This window comes from Dendropsophus ebraccatus, chromosome 9 (assembly GCF_027789765.1).
Source record: "Dendropsophus ebraccatus isolate aDenEbr1 chromosome 9, aDenEbr1.pat, whole genome shotgun sequence".
Taxonomy (NCBI): domain Eukaryota; kingdom Metazoa; phylum Chordata; class Amphibia; order Anura; family Hylidae; genus Dendropsophus; species Dendropsophus ebraccatus.
In genome coordinates, this window is record NC_091462.1 from 85,412,078 (window position 1) to 85,430,450 (window position 18,373).

Genomic DNA, 18,373 nt, shown 5'->3' on the forward strand with positions numbered 1-18,373 from the left:
TGACGGCCGCACATTGCCACTGACGGCCGCACGTTGCCACTGACGGCCGCACGTTGCCACTGACGGCCGCATGTTGCCACTGACGGCCGCACGTTGCCTCTAACCACCCCAAATTGCCAAAGACCCCCTCCAGATTGCCGTAACCAACCCAAATTACATATAAGCACTTCAGTTTATCCGTAACCAACCCAGATTGTCCGTAACCACCCCACGTTGGCCGTAACCACAGCAGGTTACCTGTAACCACCCTAGATTGTCTGTAACCACCGCAGATTACCCATAACCACCTCCAGATTACCCGTAACCACCTCCAGATTACCCGTAACCACCCCACATTACCTGTAATCTAATTTTTTTATTGTATTTTAGTAACTGCGCTATTCTAATAACTGTTTCTAGCTGCGGTTTTGCTCCAGCAAATTGGCGCTCCTTGCCTTCTGAGCCCGTCTGTGTGCCCATACAGTGGTTTATGCCCACATATGGGGTACTGTTCTACTCAGGAGAACCTGCGTTACAGATTTTGGGGTACGTTTTCTTTCCTGTTCCTCGTGAAATTTAGAAATTTCCAACTAAAGGAACATATTACTGGAAAAATTCGAGTTTTTCATTTTTACTGTCTACTTTTGAATACTTTCCTCTAATACCTGTGGGGTCAAAATGGTCACCACACCCCAAGATAAATTCTTTGAGGGGTGTACTTTCCAAAATGGGGTGACTTATGGCGAGATTTTACTACGCTGGCACTACAGGTGCACTAAAAAATGCACCTGGCGCTCAGAAACTTCTTCAGCAAAATCTGCACTGAAAATGCTAATTGGCGCTCCCTTCCTTCTGATCCCTGCTGTGTGCCCATACAGTGGTTTATACCCACATATGCGGTACCGTTCTACTCACGAGAACCTGCGTTATAAATTTTTGGGTACATTTTCTCTCCTGTTCCTCATGAAATTGAGAAATTTCAAACTAAACAAACATATTATTGGAAAAATTTGAGTTTTTCTTTTTTACTCTCTACTTTTAAATACTTTCCTCTAATACCTGTGGGGTCAAAATGGTCACCACACCCCAAGATGAATTCTTTGAGGGGTGTACTTTCCTAAATGGGGTGACTTTTGGGGGGGTTCTATTCTGCTGACACTACAGGGGCGCTGCAAACGCACCTGGCGCTCAGAAACTTCTTCGGAAAAATCTGCACTGAAAATGCTAATTGGCGCTCCTTCCCTTCTGAGCCCAGCTGGGTGCCCATACAGGGGTTTATGCCCACATATGGGGTACCATTCTACTCAGGAGAACCTGCGTTACAGATTTTGGCATGCAGCTTCTCCCCTGTTCCTCGTGAAATTGAGAAATTTCCAACTAAACGAACATATTATTGGAAAAATTCTAGTTTTTCAATTTTACTGTCTTATTTTGAATACTTTCCTCTAATACCTGTGGGGTCAAAATGGTCAACACACCCAAAGATGAATTCCTTGAGGGGTGTACTTTCCAAAATGGGGTGACTTATGGGGGGTTTCTCGTCTGCGGACACTACAGGGGAGCTGCAAACGCACCTGGCGCTCAGAAACTTCTTCAGAAAAATCTGCATTGAAAAAGCTAATAGGCGCTCCTTCCCTTCTGAGCCCCGCTGTGTGGCCATACAGTGGTTTACGCCCACATATGGGGTACCGTTGTATTCAGGAGAACCTGCGTTACAAATTTTGGGGTACTTTTTTTCTCTTGTTCCTCGTGAAATTGAGAAATTTCAAACTAAACAAACATATTATTGGAAAATTTCGTGTTTTTCCTTTTTACTGTCTAATTCTGAATACTTTCCTCTAATACCTGTGGGGTCAAAGTGCTCATCCTACCCAAAGATGAATTCTTTGAGGGGTGTAGTTTCGAAAATGGGGTGACTTTTGGGGGGATTCTATTCTGCGGACACTACAGGGGCTCTGCAAACGCACCTGGCGCTCAGAAACTTCTTCAGCAAAATCTGCATTAAAAAAGCCAATTGTCGCTCCCTTCCTTCTGAGCCCTGCTGTGTGCCCATACAGTGGTTTACGCCCACATATGGGGTACCGTTGTATTCAGGAAAACCTGCGTTACAAATTTTGGCATGCTTTTTTTCTCATGTTCCTTTTGAAAATGAGAAACTTTAATCTAAACGTTTATATTATTTGAAAATTTAAATTTTCGATTTTTTTACGGCCTAATTGTGAATACTTTCCTCCAGCCCCTGTAGGGTTAAAATGCTCATTATCCCCCTAGATTAATTCTTTAAGGTGTCTAGTTTCCAAAATGGGGTCACTTATGGGGGTTTCCAGTATACAAGCCTTCTAAATCCATTTAAAAAAAGAACTGGTCCCTAAAAAAAATCAGTTTTGGAAATTTTCACAAAATGTGATAATTTGCTAATAAATTTCTAAGCCCAGTAACACCCTAAAAAAGTAAAATATGTTTCCAAAATTATGCCAGAATAAAGAGGACATATTGGTAATGTGATTTAGCAACTAATTTATCTGCTATGACTTGCTTTTTTAGAAGCAGAGAATTTCAGAAGTTCATAAAATGCAAAATTTTCAAATTTTTCATGATATTTTGATGTTTTTCACAAAAAATACACAAAGTAGTGACCAAATTTTGCTACTAATATAAAGTGCCATATGTGACGAAAAAACAATCTCAGAATCGCTAGCATACGTTACAGCATCACTGAGCTATAAGCGCATAAAGTGAGACAGGTCAGATTTTGAAAAATGAGCCTGGTCATTAAGGCCAAAACAGGCTTTAGAGGCAAGGGGTTAATGCAATGAGTCTATCATTGTTTGAGGAAGGACACCACTGCAGCCACTGATTGGCTGAGCAGAAACTGCAAGAGTCTCCACTAAGCCTATCACCGGCGTCAGCAGTGTCCTGCCTCAGCCGCTGATTGGCTTATTGCTTTAGAAGGAGAGACCATAGGGCGGTAAGTATAACCCCCCCCAACAGAGCATAGTCTAGCCCCCATGGGTATAACTTAACCAGACTGTACGTATGTGATGTTTTCATATGAATGAGACACCATCCTTTCTGCTAAGCAGGGTGCACCTGGTTAAATGTTCCCGTTACCCATTGATTTTAGTGGGGTTTGTTACTCCAGTTGAGCACTCAAATATTGAAGTACTCCATTTTTCCCATGGAGTATTACCATTGTTTTTCTTCACATTCGCTTTGACGTCATTCAAACATAAACAGAATTTGATACCAGAACAGGTAAACAACAGAAGTACCCAAAGTCATAACCATGGCTTAAAACACGCTCTTTAATACATGCTTCTGACAGATTATAAATAAAATACTCCGCTTATCTTTAGAAGAAAAATTTGGACAATAGTTTCACACAAAGGGGGGCATTTATTAAGTCCGGCGTTTTTTTACGCCGGACTTAAAAATGCCCCCGCAGCTCCGGCGCTACGGAGATTTATGTAGAGGCGGACTGCCTCTACATAAATCCCGCGCGCGCTGGTGCGCACCGCCGAAAACCTACACCAGCTGAGGACTGGAGTAGGTTTTCGGCGTATATTTGGGCGGAACGGATGGTAAATCGCGCAGAATCTGAGTCCGCGCCCTCCGTTCCGCCCACTACACGCCCCCTTTCCGCCCCCCTGGCGTACTCGGCGGAAAGTGCCGATTTGCGAATATTTTATTCGCAAATCGGCTATTTGCATATAAAATAATACGCAAATCGGCACTTTTCGCCGAAAATCATCCGTTCGCAGGATGATACATGTGGCCCTAAGGGTTCATGTGATCTAATACGGCAAAGGAGAGATAAATCACTACTAGATTACTCTAATGGAGTCTTACCTTCTTTTAGAATGAAAGGCTCAGGCAGTTGAAATCCAGCTGCCTGATCCTCTCCTCAGACATCTGCCATCAATAGACAGGAGGTCTCCATACACATTACACTGTAATCTAGTCTAGCCAAAGTTAACACAGTCTTCCAACATTAATGTGTTTGGCTGTATTTAGTGGTAAGCTAACCATCTGAGGACTCAAAGCTACTCTGTAGCCACAATCTGCACCCCCCCCCCCCCAAACCACCTGTACTGTACCTTCGCATAGCTGCTTTTAATCCAACATTTGTCCTGGGGTCCATTTGGCAGATGATGCAGTTACTATCCTAAATAACTTTTAAACTTGCATCGCCTCTCTGTCTCTCCTCCCCACCCTCTTCATCATTAGGAATATCCCTGGGTAGGATTTCTCCTAATCATCACCTGTCTGAATACTGCACATGTGCACATGTGCAACGTCCAGACATTCGATGATTAGGAAATATCCTGCCCAGGGGCATTGCTAATGATGAAGAGGGAAGGGAGGAGGGACGGAGAAGTGGTGCAAGCCTAGGGCATAGACACTCTAGGCTGCGCCAATTTGGCACAGCGTTGCAGGTTTAAAAGTTGTTGTTTTTTTGGATAGTAACTGCATCACCTTCCAAATGGACCCAAGACAGATCTTAGATTAAAAGCAGCTATTTAAAGTGTTTTTTTTTTTGTTTTGTTTTTTTTTTTTTGGGGGGGGGGGGGGCGGCTTCGGGTGCAGATTGTGTGTAAAGAGTCTCTTTAAGTTCTCAGATGCAGTTAGGACAAAAACTTTATCACCTGCCAAACGGACCCCAGGACAGATCTTGAATTAAAAGCAGCTATCTGACGGTACATGTGGTTTGGGGAGGGGGGCAGATTGTGGGTGCAGAGTCACTTTACTGAAGGAACTGTTACCATGGTTTAGTAAATTAGTAAATATATGACTTTATGTACTAGACGCCATATTTACTGAGAAACTGCCCTAAAATATCATTAATGTCATGTATTGCCTTAGGTTTATGTGCACTGGCACTGCCTAGCATAACCACTTTATCGTTCCTAAAGTTTTGAAGTTTAAACTTGCATACCGTACTTTCCATGCCATTACCTAGGAATGAAAGCTATTAGTTCTTCTAAGAGAAATATCTTCCAAATAAGCTTTATTCCTCGCATGCATTGCTGAATCTATTTACCTATATTACTCATTTTCATTTGCGAATGTTTGTCTTTGCTCTTGAATGCATAATGAATCAAGAGTGAAGCTAGAAAGATAAATTACAACATATTTCACATCAATTGGCCCCTGTGGGTAATTAGGTGTCAGCTGATGATGATAGGGCTATAATATATCAAGTGTAGTCATTACCAATGGCTTTCATGTGTTTGATCCCATACTGGAGCCCATACAGCACCTTCTCCACATTATTTCATTACTCACCTCTTTTCGCAACTTGGATGTGGCCGCACTGTCAGAAGTTGTCTTCTCTTTCTTGCCGCAAACATATGATTCTCCGCCACTCTTCATTGCTGATGTATTGACGTCAGTGTGGAATTACAAGGTCATGCTGATTTGCTGTCCCCAGGGTTCTGCATAAGCCACAGTCATCTGTCATAGCCTTTGGCATTCTATTAACAGCTTACTGATCTATTTCCAAATATGCTAGCAAAGCAAACATCTGCACTTTCATCCCGATGACCCTACTACAATAACAGACTGTTTATATGCAGCGCTAAGGGAAATGTATGGCATGGTTAAAATCGGTTGGCATGGTTTGGAACATTTGAAAATCAAGCTTTGAAAGCAAAATATTTGTTTAGTTGAAAAATCCATGGACATTGGCGATAGGGTTTTGTAATGCGCTGTTTTGTTGACACATATCATCTCTTTTCATTAGAGACGGTACAATTGATTCAATAGGTTGGACATAGCAGAGAATAGGGATAAGCTTGAAGAACCGAAGACAATTTCACATACCTACAAGACAGAAGAATCTATTCAGCAGTATCACAATTCACAACATATTGAATTTAAGTAACATTTTGACTATATATCCTTGCTATGCTATTTGTAGCTCTAGGACCCTCATAGATTGAGGAGATGTCCTCTGTCCCCTCATTACATATTACCGACATACCTTGGGGAAGTGCTATATGGTCCGAATACTCCTTTAATTAATGGAATATGCATTTTAGGACTCTGCTTCTATCATTGCCTCATGTTAGGCAATGTCACATGATCAAGTTATTTGTTTGATTTTTGACTAGACTAAAACTTAATCTCAAAGGGGTATTCTGGGAAAAATTAACTTTTCCCCTATCCAAATGATAGGGGAAAAGCAGAGAGATCGCAGGGGGTCCAACCCCTGAACTCCCCGTCAATCTCCGTATCGGACTCTGCCGTCTCTTTTATGATTAGAGCCCTGGGTGGGCATGCAACCTGCAGCTCTATTCGTTCCTATGGGGAGACGGAAAGAAACGAGTACAGTGCTCTTCTGGCATACTCTGTTCTTTCTGTCTCTCCATAGGAATGAATAGAGCCGCGGGTTACATGCTGACCCGGGGCTCTATTCATAACAAAGCTGGCAGGGTCCAATACGGAGATTGCTGGGGTGTGGTTCAGGGGTTGGACCAGTGCGATCTCCTACTTTTCCCCTATCCTGTGGATAGAGGAAAAGTAATTTATTCCCAGAATACCCCTTTAATTCTCATAAATGTAATATAAGCCAAAAAAAAAGAAAAGAAAAAAAGAGTATGTAGATAAAAAATGGCACTTCACAATGAATGTATAGTACCCTTTATAGGTACACATAACCCTAGTCCCATAAAAACAGTTTTAAGGGTAGCTTCACACGTACCGTATCGCTGCGTTTTTAACGCTGCGTTTTTATCGCTGCGTTTTTAACGCTGCTTTTTTATCGGGTTCGTTTTTAACGCTGCGTTTTTGGTGCGATTTTTACATGTGAAATCAAAACGCGCATGTAAAAAATGCAGCGTTAAAAACGCAGCAATACGGTACGTGTGAAAGCACCCTAAAAAAGCCTTTTGAAGACTTAGATGTAATATACTATAGTTACTATCTGAAGAAGCATCTTACCTGCTGATTTGTCCCCATAGTGCACAGGGCGATGAGGATGGAGGAAAGTTTTTAACCTTGATCGTTGGTGCTGTTTATGGGAACTTTGTAGTTTATTAGACATGTAAATTAGGCAGTTTGGTGCAGTGGGGAGTGGGACTACCCCGGCCAGCTGACGCACTCCTTCTAATGAATATTCATCGAACAGTATATTAGTATCATATTCATCCACTCTGTAGTTATGAGTGCCAGAGTAACATTACTACACAACAAGACGGCTGCAGTAAATTAGAGCACTGAAGTCCTGCTCTTTTTTTCTTTCTTTCTTTCCTACAAGCAATGCCTTTAAGAGAGAATATATCCATGATCTATACGTAAAACCTTTAGCATATAAAGGTACAATATGAGTGCATAGATTTTTTGGGGTGCTTTTTTGGAGATCTATGGGGCACAGATCATGTATACAACCATGTAATGGGCTAAAGCTTGAGCAAGGGCAATGATTTAATTTGATGCCTTAGGGTCCTTTTACACCCACAGATTTCAGTCGTGGGAGCCGTAAACGAGCGCCGATCAGCGGCTTGTTTGCTGTGCCTTTAAATAACATGAGAACTCCAGCAGATGGGCTGCATTCTATCGCTCGTGCAGCCCTGGAAACCAACAGCACTGATATGTATAATATCCATGCTTTCAGTTTCCAAATCACAAGCAGTAGTCTATACTTACCAGCCATCCTCCTTGTGATCCGGTATCTGGCTCTCTGGGCAATCATTCCATAGGAGCTGGCTGCCTGAAGTTATAGCAGTGGCCAGAGGACCAGAGAACCAGATCACAAACAGCATAGCTGATAAGTATAGACTGCTTGTGATCTGAACACAGTATATCCTATATACATATACTGTACTGTCAGTTTCCCTTTATCTTTCTCAGCCACATAAACCCCTGTATACACAGGAAGATATGCAGCCAATAAAGATATATTTTTAAGCAGGCTCAAAAGATGCGATTAGACCATAATTGGGCTTTGCCCAATCTTAAGCTGATTGCTGTCACTTTTACATGGGGCATGTATCGGTCGCGTTTCTAGCTTGTGTAAAAGGACCATCTAACAACTATGGCCAAAGTATAGCGCCCTGTTGATTTCCCCCTAGCATGTATGCATGGTGTCTTTTAAAATGTGCCTGGTGCCTTTATTAGGATAAAAAATGATCTTTTAATCTGCAGCAGCTGAGTCAATGAGGCGTGGGCTATAGCGTCTGTGCCCTAGGCCTGCAACGCCTCTCCTTTATTCCTTTCTACCCTCCTGGGAATGTCCTCGTGATTTTTCCAATTCATTGCTTGTCTATACAGTGCCACACCTCTTTGACTCGGCTGCTTCAGATTAAAATATATATATATAAATGTAATATAGATACAGTATATATATTTTTTCCCTAACCAAGGCACTGGGAACATTTTAAAAGACACGGCCAGATAGGACACAAAATAGTAGGTACCAGCAGTTTGGGGGTGGGGGTGGGTACAGCATCACTTTCAACTAAAAGTAAAAAGCCAGTGTAGCATTCAGACCTTAAAAAAGGCCACAATATAATAGAGATTTCTATATTCACGTATATTAGATATTCTGAAACTGTACATTACCGTAGGCCATAGCAGAAAAGACACTACTACCATTCAGATACAAAACCATTTTCTTCTACAGTAAAGAACGGCAAAAATGTTGCAATTTAAATATACTGACTAGAATAATTCTCCGATATTTATAAGCTGTATTTAGTGTGAGCTTCACTACAATCACTGTATTTCTCGCTATAATCCTGAACAAGCATTTGGCATTGAGAAGTGTTTTCAATGAACACATCGTTTTAAAATAAACCCTCACATCTGTTCTATATTCCAATTACTAATGCAAAAGAGCACAATTCATGACTGTAGCAGAAATAAATCAAATGTAAGTAGTTTAGAGCGCGTGCGGCTTCCTGGTGAAACCCAGAACGCATCTGTCACAGTTTGCACAATCTAAGATGACAGAGCAAAAATAACTTTTTTTCCACCATGTTGGTAGAACGCATGGGTAGAGCATTCTAGATGCAGTGGATTTGCACCTTTGACATGTCATAGATAGTAATGAGCGAACATGTTCGTCAATGTTTGTATGTTCGTTCGAACATGTCGCTGATTGTTCGTGTTCACCGATTACAAACAATTTGTTTAGTGATCGGAATGGTTATAACAATCATTTTTGAATGTGCGAATGTTTATCTTGCGATGTACGTAACTGCGTAAGTTTCCTCCCGCCAATTTAAAAGAATCAATGGACGAGTGGGGAATGAAGGGCACATCAGGTAATGTAGTAGCGATGTTCACTACTGGCCTCACTGTGATTGGTTTTTACGATTAGCGGCATTACGTATGTTACCTACATCTGATAAAAACGTGACACTGAAGGAAATTTTCTCACAGTCTTTTCTGATTCTTGCGCCATTCAGTAGGGAGAGTGACACGAGCAGGGACAACCACTGAATTTAGTTAGGCAGCAATATTCACAGTGGCAGTTAGACAGTGTAGGGAGGGAAAGCTGACCGAGTAGGGCTTACAACCTTGTGAAATTCTAAACATACCAGTCCTCAAAGCAAAATCTGATAATATATATGAATTTATTGTAATAAAATGTAATAAAAAATAATCTTAAACCTGCAGTACCTTTCTGTCTAGTCCAGGATAAAATACTCATAAACACATTAAAAGCATTAAAAGCATACGCTTTTAATGTGTCTATGAGTATTTTATCCTGGACTAGACAGAAAGATACTGCAGGTTTAAGATTATTTTTTATTACATTTTATTACAATAAATTCATATATATTATCAGATTTTGCTTTGAGGACTGGTATGTTTAGAATTTGTAGTCACCGTGTACATTGGATGGTGTATTCCAGTTAACCTCAGCTAAATCAGATACAGGTGAGCTGCCCCTTAGACCGTTACTAACCTTGTGAAATTGTCAATGTAGGGAGGGTGACAGAATCCAGCGTTTTAGCGCTATAAGGATTCATTTATTAACCTTTTGGTGATTAGGCATCCTCTGTGAAAAAAAACTTTTCATGAATCTTTTTGTCTGGCTCTGCTGTGTGCCAGTGATTGCCAGTATATATGCACAGGCAAATATAAGTTACGCTAATGCTACGCACCTCGGACATGCTCCGCTATTATATAACTTACGCTTTGCACCTGATAATCCGTACGCATGTGCATAGACCGAAACATACGCTTCTACTGAACGTTCGTTATTTGTTTGTGAATGTTGGGCAAACACAAACACAAACCGTTCACGATAATTTTTTCTTTATCGTTGGGACCATGACATTTAATACTTTCACTATAGTACTGAAGGTGGAGATAAAAATAATATATACCTAATAAACCATGTAAAGTATCATTAGGGGCGCTGCAAGAAACCTGACATTGAAACAATGTCTAATGTTTTCTATCGAGAATCCCAATCCCGATGGCCTAATATGAAGGACAGTTTGCAAGCCATCAGAAAAAGCAGCACATAAGGGTATGTTCAGACTGACCAAAACAGACGGAATGCACTGTGGAATCCCACCTGCCTCAGTGTCACACAGTGTCTCTATGGGATGGTTAGCACGCCTGCGGAGGCACCTGACCCATCCCATAAAGACACTGGGGAAGGCAGCATCTCCGCTGTGGAACATAAGTGTGAAGATACCCTAAATAAGGAATTTGTTTATACAACGAAGGGGCCCATATCTTCATTCATAGTAGGTCTTTATTGTCTGCCCTGTAGGCGTTAGCAATATAAGACAACCAACTTGATCTGTTACAGCTGTATTACAGTTTTATTGCTCATTGGCTGCACACAAGTAGGAATTATGCTCCGATGCCAAAGTGTATCTGTTTCTTTTTTTTTTTTTTTATTTAAAGTTTTTTATTTTCAAAGACAAGAAAAGAGAGTATACAATACAAATGGGAACTCGGGACGGCAAGTCCCTCTGGGGGGGAGGGGTAAATACAAGGAATGATGTAAATGCACAGAATGCAATCGTAATCGTGAACTGTAACAAAGAACAGTAGGAATGTCAATATCCGTAACATGACCAGAAAAAACGGGATCAGTATTCCGGTCGATCTCAGCATAAGTCATTACAAAAACAATGTACTATCATATGCAAGCTGTACTGCAGAGATAGGAGAGACAGAAGCAAGAAGACGACAAACAAAACACACCGGACAGGAGAGGACAAGACAACAAGAGGATCATAAAAGAGAGGCTGTCCCTGGCGGCAAAAGAGGGGGTGGCACCCTTTGGGCAACTAGGGACAGAAGGACGGTTTCAGGCCGTGGCGGTTCTATAAGAATCAGAATCCAGGAATAGGAGCCATTGGCCCCAAGTGGCCGTGTACCTCTTCACTGCTGCCGGGGTAACAGCAATGAGGTCCTCCATGTGATGTGTCTGGGCTATTTCCGCAAACCATTCGTCAATAGTCGGAGGGTCGACAGATTTCCATTTCCGAGGGAGGACTGATTGGGCAGCTTGGAGCAGATGGCGTGCCAGAGATTTTTTGAAGCGCGACTGGGCTGTGGGGAACATGAAAAGCAGTGTCGCTTCAGGGGTATTAGGGATAGTGATGCCGGTAATTTCCTTAATGAGGCGCAAGACCGTGGGCCAAAATGACCGCAATTTGGGGCATCCCCACCAAATGTGTGTCATGGTGCCTCCCACGCCCCCACAACGCCAACAAATGTCAGGGACCAAGGGGTACCAGCAATGAAGGGCAGCTGGAACCCGGTACCAACGGGACAAAATCTTATAACTGGTCTCCTGTGTCTTACATGCCATAGTAGCTTTGTGAGATAGATAAAAAGCCTTTGACCATTGTTGAGGCGTAAAAGTTTTTCCCAACTCTGTCTCCCATGCCGAGCAGAAGGAGGGCAGATGGTCCAGTCTAGAGGAGAGCAACAGTTGATAAGAGAGAGAGATGGAATGTGGGGGACAGGAAGGCGCCACACACAACTTTTCAAAGTCCGACAACGTATTATGGAGAGCGTGAGTACGTGAGGTGGTCGTGTAGAAATGCTGCAGTTAAATATACTCAAACAGGTGTCTGGACAAGGGGGGTGCGGAGGGGAGAATGTCGGATAAGGGTAACAGTGCTCCCCGTTTGACCACGTGATAAAAGCGGAGAGGGGTGTCCCTAGGCGTGCCTAAGAAGGTCCGGGATATACCTGGTTGAAAGTCAGGGTTATCTGTGACGGGGGTCATAGGACCGCGGCTATCCAACAGAGCACAAGGAGACCCGGCAGCTGGTAAAGATGCAAGAGTATGGCGAGTTGTGTAGGACAGAGGTGTGCGGTCTGCCAAGGTAGGGGACCATGTCCATGGGTGTATCTGTTTCTTAAAGGGAATCTGTCAGCTGTAATTCATGTTCCAAACTGCTGACACAGTTAGATAGCTACTAGATCAGGGAGACACCTGGTATCTCTCATATATTGGCCTGTCATTACAGAATGCAGAGAAATGTTTTCATTATGTAGTAAGAAAAGAAGCTTTCCCTAACTCCTGAAGAGCAGCAAGCTGTAACACTTCCATACTCCCCCTACCCGTATCAATCAAGCAGGGAGAGAAAGAGAGAGGAAGAATTCCATGTATATGAATTAGACACGGTGAAGTGCGGACACTTTTATGGGAGTCCCGTCTTCACGCCGTGCATCGGCGCTCCTGGTCTTCCAGTATCTTTGAGGCTGAGACCTCCGTGGTGAAGGAGGGGCCTGTAGCTGGCGTAGTCACGCTACGTTTCGGAGGAATCGCTCCTCCTCTTCAGGAGGTCTTTTATGCTGGTTTCATACATGGCAGTTTTTTTGGGGGGAAACGGGCACTGTACTTTTTGAGCCAAAACCAGCAGGAGAAGTTCTTCCGTTATATTTTCCATCCCATTTAAATCCACTTCTGGCTTTGGCACAAAAACTGCAGTGACAGTTTCCAAGAAGACTGCCATCTGTGAAACCAGCCTAAAGAGAGAACCTTCCCTGTAGCCCGTCCATTCTGACTTATTGATAGAGGTTATTTTTTTAAACCAGACAACCCCTTAAACACTTGAGGCTAGATGCATTACATTTATTCATATATATATACTCATACAGCAAAAAAATCCTCAATGTTTTTTACTGACTTTCTCATTGAACTTGTCTTTTAAGAAAAAGAATGAGCAGCGATGAGTCCTCAGTATGGATTTTATGAAGAGGTCGAGGCTCATTGGGTTATATTTGTCTTAAATAAAAAAATGACTCTGCAACAAAATGATTTTTACTTCCTAAACAGAATGTCACAGTGGCTTGTTTAAGTGAAATCTGCTGTAGCATGAAATGGAAATAACAAAACCGGGTGATTGAAGAATAACATCTAGATTAAAATGTGTCTAAGGCAGGAGAAAAAGGAACATGCTCGCTGGCTGAGCTCTGTCAGAGCCTTCCTTATATTCCAGTAGATTTGCAAACTTATTTTACTTCCATGCAAAGTACAACAGGGCTTATTTTGGAAAACTGATGAAAAATAAAAGAGGTCGTTCCTATTGTAAAAAGTCCATTAGGATATGTTACATAATATATGCCCCCATGGCCATAATTATTGAATAGTGCTATTGTGAATGGAGTCTCAGCTTTTTGTGCAACAGATGTCAAAACCTGCAGGTGACATTACCAAACCTCCTTGCTATAGAGGACACCAGCAAAGTCCATTACAACCTGGCATGATTATGGGACCTCCACTACAAATACTAGGGCTATAGAAAGGAAAATGACCAGGCCAGTTTCCAGCTTTTGGGTATATAATTCGTACTAGGTTTTTATATGTTTATTATTTAATATTTATCTACTATAAATAAAGGTATAATGTTTCTCTTTGAGGAAAGATCAAAAAGACATGTGAAGACAAGCCATTTATGATCCATTGGGATTTTCAGAAAAAGGGAAATATTCCAGCTTGGCCTAATATATTCCTATTCATGTTTGGAGACTAAGAGCCCTTTTACACAGAAAGATTATCTGACAGATTATCTGCCAAAGATTTGAAGCCAAAAACAGGAACAGACTATAAACAGAGATCAGGTCATACAGGAAAGCCTGAGATTTCTCCTCTTTTCAAATCCAGTCCTGGCTTTGGCTTCAAATCTTTGGCAGATAATCTGTCAGATAATCTTTCTGTGTAAAAGGGCCCTAAGGGTCCATTTACACAGAAAGATTATCTGACAGATTATCTGCCAAAGATTTGAAGCCAAAGCCAGAAAAAGACAATATAAAAAGATCAGGTCATAAAGGAAAGCCTGAGATTTTTCCTCTTTTCAAATCCATTCCTCGCTTATGCTTCAAATCTTTGGCAGATAATCTGTCAGATAATCTTTCTGTGTAAATTAACTCTTAGGGGGAGATTTATCAAACATGGTGTAAAGTGAGACTGGCTCAGTTGCCCCTAGCAACCAATCAGATTCCACCTTTCATTCCTCACAGACTCTTTGGGAAATGAAAGGTGGAATCTGATTGGTTGCTAGGGGCAACTGAGCCAGTCTCACTTTACACCATGTTTGATAAATCTCCCCCTTAGTGTTTTGGAGGGTTGATTAGAGATCAGGGACAGGTGGAAAAATAGTGTAAGGGTGGTAGTGTAAGCTGTGTAGCTGTGAAATGGCTCCTGTTCAGTCAATTTGAGTGCCAGTACTCAGCACTCCTGGGTTAAGTTAACCCAGTGAGTCACCCTAAGTCAGTTACATCAGGTGGCCTGTTCTTAAACTTGTAGCAGAATAACTGTCATTGACCACCATCCCTGTGACCCTCGCATAGCGGTTTACTCCACCTCTTCACAAGGTTCCAGGTTATGTATAAAGTCTGGAAGGTAGTTTCTTTTGATGGAGCTCCTTGCAACAAACAGGATACTAGGGGGGGGATTTATTAAACTGGTGTAAAGTAGAATTGTCTTAGTTGCCCCTAGCAACCAATCAGATGTCACTTTTCATTTCTCACAGATTCTTTGAAAAATAAAAGATAGAATCTGATTGGTTGCTAGGGGCAACTAAGACAATTCTACTTTATACCAGTTTGATAAATCTCCCCTTAGGTCTTTGAAAAAACACACCCTTTAACTTTTTTTTTTAAAAACTACTGGAAAGTTGCTTTCCTCTTTTCAGGGCACCCTTGGGGTTACAAGTGCTCCAGACGTCTCCTGATATTCCACTCCTGCTCCTGCCTCTCTGGGACTGCTGCATGTGCACAGATTGACGGCTGCATGCTCAGGCGTGATGGTTGGCCTCTCTAGGTCTACTGCATGCTTAGGCATGGTTGGCTAGCCTCTCTGGCACTACTCTACACTAAGGGGCCTATTCCACGGAACGATAATTGGCCGAATTGGCCCGATTTGGCCGATTATCGCTCCGTGGAATAGAGAGAACGATCAGCCGATGATCGTTGTCATCGGCTGATCGTTCATTTAGGTTCAAACCTAAAATCATTGGTTGCCACCCGCGCATCGCTACGTTTAATAGCGATGCGATGCGGGTGACAGACGATCTCACAAGCACCATACATTACCTGATCAGATGCAGGTCTTCCCCCGGTCCCGCGCCGCAGCTTGTGAGATCGTCGGTCGCCCGCCGCACACCGCTATTCCACATAGCGATGCGCGGGTGGCGACTGATGATTTTAGGTTTGAACCTAAATGAACAATCATCTGATGACAATGATCCTAACTCCTAGCTTGACAGACTCTCTGGGAATGCTACATGCTAAGGCATGATAGGAAGCCTCTCTGGCACTACTGCACACTAACTCACAGCTTAACGGACTCTCTGGGACTGCTGCATGCTCAGGCATGGTGGGCAGCCCCTCTGGCACTACTGCATGCTCAGGCATGGTAGGAAGCCTCTCTGGCACTACTGCACACTAACTCACGGCCTAATGGACTCTCTGGGACTGCTGCATGCTCAGGCATACTCGATTGCTGGATGGTCTCTCTGGAACTTCTATACTCCAGTCACTTACTTGAGCTTCTGTACCCAATACGAAGTCCCTGTAGGATGGTGATGGACTGCGTTGAAGTGGTTCCTCATCTCAGCTGCATTCAATTACCTCTCTGTAGCTGGATGGTGGTGGTGGAAAGGGACATGGTGGCACACAGGTGTGCCCGTATCCGAATTCACTAGAAATAAAGCTCATCAAGCCGGTACTGCAGTATCTTTAGTAACAGATCTTTAGTAACACCGGTCGTTCTGTGACCCGGCCAGTCTCATACGCCATGTGAACATGTCCTAAAATCGTATAACTGTGTGTGGTAAGAGTATAACATACAATCCATTTTTGAGTACATTAAAGTGACTGTACCACCAGACCCAGGCTGAAGCACTGGAGGCGGGCCGACCCACCCTTAGTGGGAAGAAACCCTAGTCCCTCTTTGATAGGGTTCCATTGATTCTAATGGAGTCACGACATGGAGGGGCTGGAGTTTCTTCCCACTGGGGGTGGGTCGGCCCGTCTCCAGTGCTTCTGCCTTGGCCTGGTGGTACAGTCAATTTAAAGCATATCTAGATATTTTTATGTTACATCATTATCAGGAGACATGAGTTTTATAAATATTGAAGGCTAATGGTCATTCTTTCATTGCATTAGGGTCCAGAAGCTTCAAGTTACACCTATTGAACAACATACTATAGTGTTGATGGGCAAAACCTTTTAGTTGTTAAGAAGAAATGATGGAAGCCATTATGTTAATGCATGTGAATTTAACTATGCTCATGTAAAAATTGTGGGCAGCAAATCAGACTAAAGGCCCTATTACACCAAGCAATTATCAGCCTTATTTGAACGATTATCGGCAATTACAGCTGATAATCGCTTGGTGTAATAACTCCTGTTAAAAAGCAACGATCAGCTGTCATGCATGATGTTGGCTCATCCTTGTCTTTCAATATGTTGGAGAAAACTAGAATAGCAGTGATCGTCCAGGGAGCCCCTTCTGCAGCTCCCCGCAACTATCCGCTCGTACCCGCTGGCTGTTGGTGCGTGTAATAGCACCGGCAGTAAGCGGAGGATGAGAAGCAAGTGATTGTTATCTGACTAGTCGTTAGCTTGTAAACATTGGTCCGTATAATAGGGCCTTAAGTTCCACCTTGCAAGCTTTCGAATAAATCTAGATAAAAATTCTATTACTTCAACAGAACCAATTTTATGTAAGAATACTATGTGGAACAAGGTCCCATTTTTGAAGCCACATTAGGGTTACACACGTGCACCCTAATGTGGCCTAAGAGTGGGTTCACACACAACGGATCTGCAGTGGATTTCACGTTGTGAATCCTTAACTGTCATTTTCAATGAGAATCCATACTGGCAGCGGGATTACACATACACATACTAACACATAGTAAATAAGGTTGAAAAAAGACAAGAGTCCATCAGGTTCAACCTAGGGAAACCCTACTGTGTTAATCAAGGGGAGGGCAAAAACCCCTATGAGGCGGATGACAATTGCACCATCACAGGGGCAATCCCGCTTACAATATGTAATAATTAGCCCTCTTAACCCCCTGCTGCCTGTAATTTACATAACTGGGTCTGTGCTCCGTCTTGCTTTAAGGGCTCCCGGCTTCTCCTGGCGCTCAGCCAATCAGCTGCAGAAATCCGCTGCGGATCCGTTGTGTGTGAACCCACCTTAAGGCAGATTTTACACGCTCGCTTTTTGGGACAGTATAAAGGTTACATGAGGATCTACGTTTGATTCATTGTAACCAGAAGGTATCCAGTTAAATTACAGACCCTGGCACGCAACCTTACTACAACTGTCTGAAATTGTTTTTCTTGTGTTTTTTGAAGCCGCAAACGCAAAACAAAGTGTTATCAGGCTGCTAAGTGCTTTAAATAAAATATCATGTTTTACTCCTAAAAATAGTTGTTTTTTTAAATTTTTCCAATAAAAGTTTGGTTTATTGTGGCTGTCGCAGTATCATAAAATGTGTAGCACACTGACCCACCCGTACTGTAAATCTCTTGCTTCTGTACTAACCTTGTTGCCTGTCAAACCTACTTTCTCCAGCCGTCATTTGAATGTTTCTAGTTTGTCCAGAGGGAAATCATTCAGAAGTAGTAAAATAAAGCAAAGTGGCAGCTTGTTGTTACCTTGTTGCTTCAAGGAATTTAGGGTTTCATTTGGTTGTGAGTTAGTTCTGTGATAATAATGCAGTATGGCAGAATATCAATAGCTTGTGAGTGGATGTTCTACAGGGATGTAGCAAAGTTGTTCTGTTAGCTATAAAATATTCTCTTTCCACTAGGTTTTAAACGTTTATGATAGTCTCCCAATGTATTAATAAGTAATGAGAGAATCGTATTCATGTACAAACAAATCTTCATTTGTTAAAAGTAGCTCCAAATGCTAAGCCCCCAAATGTATATATATATATATATATAT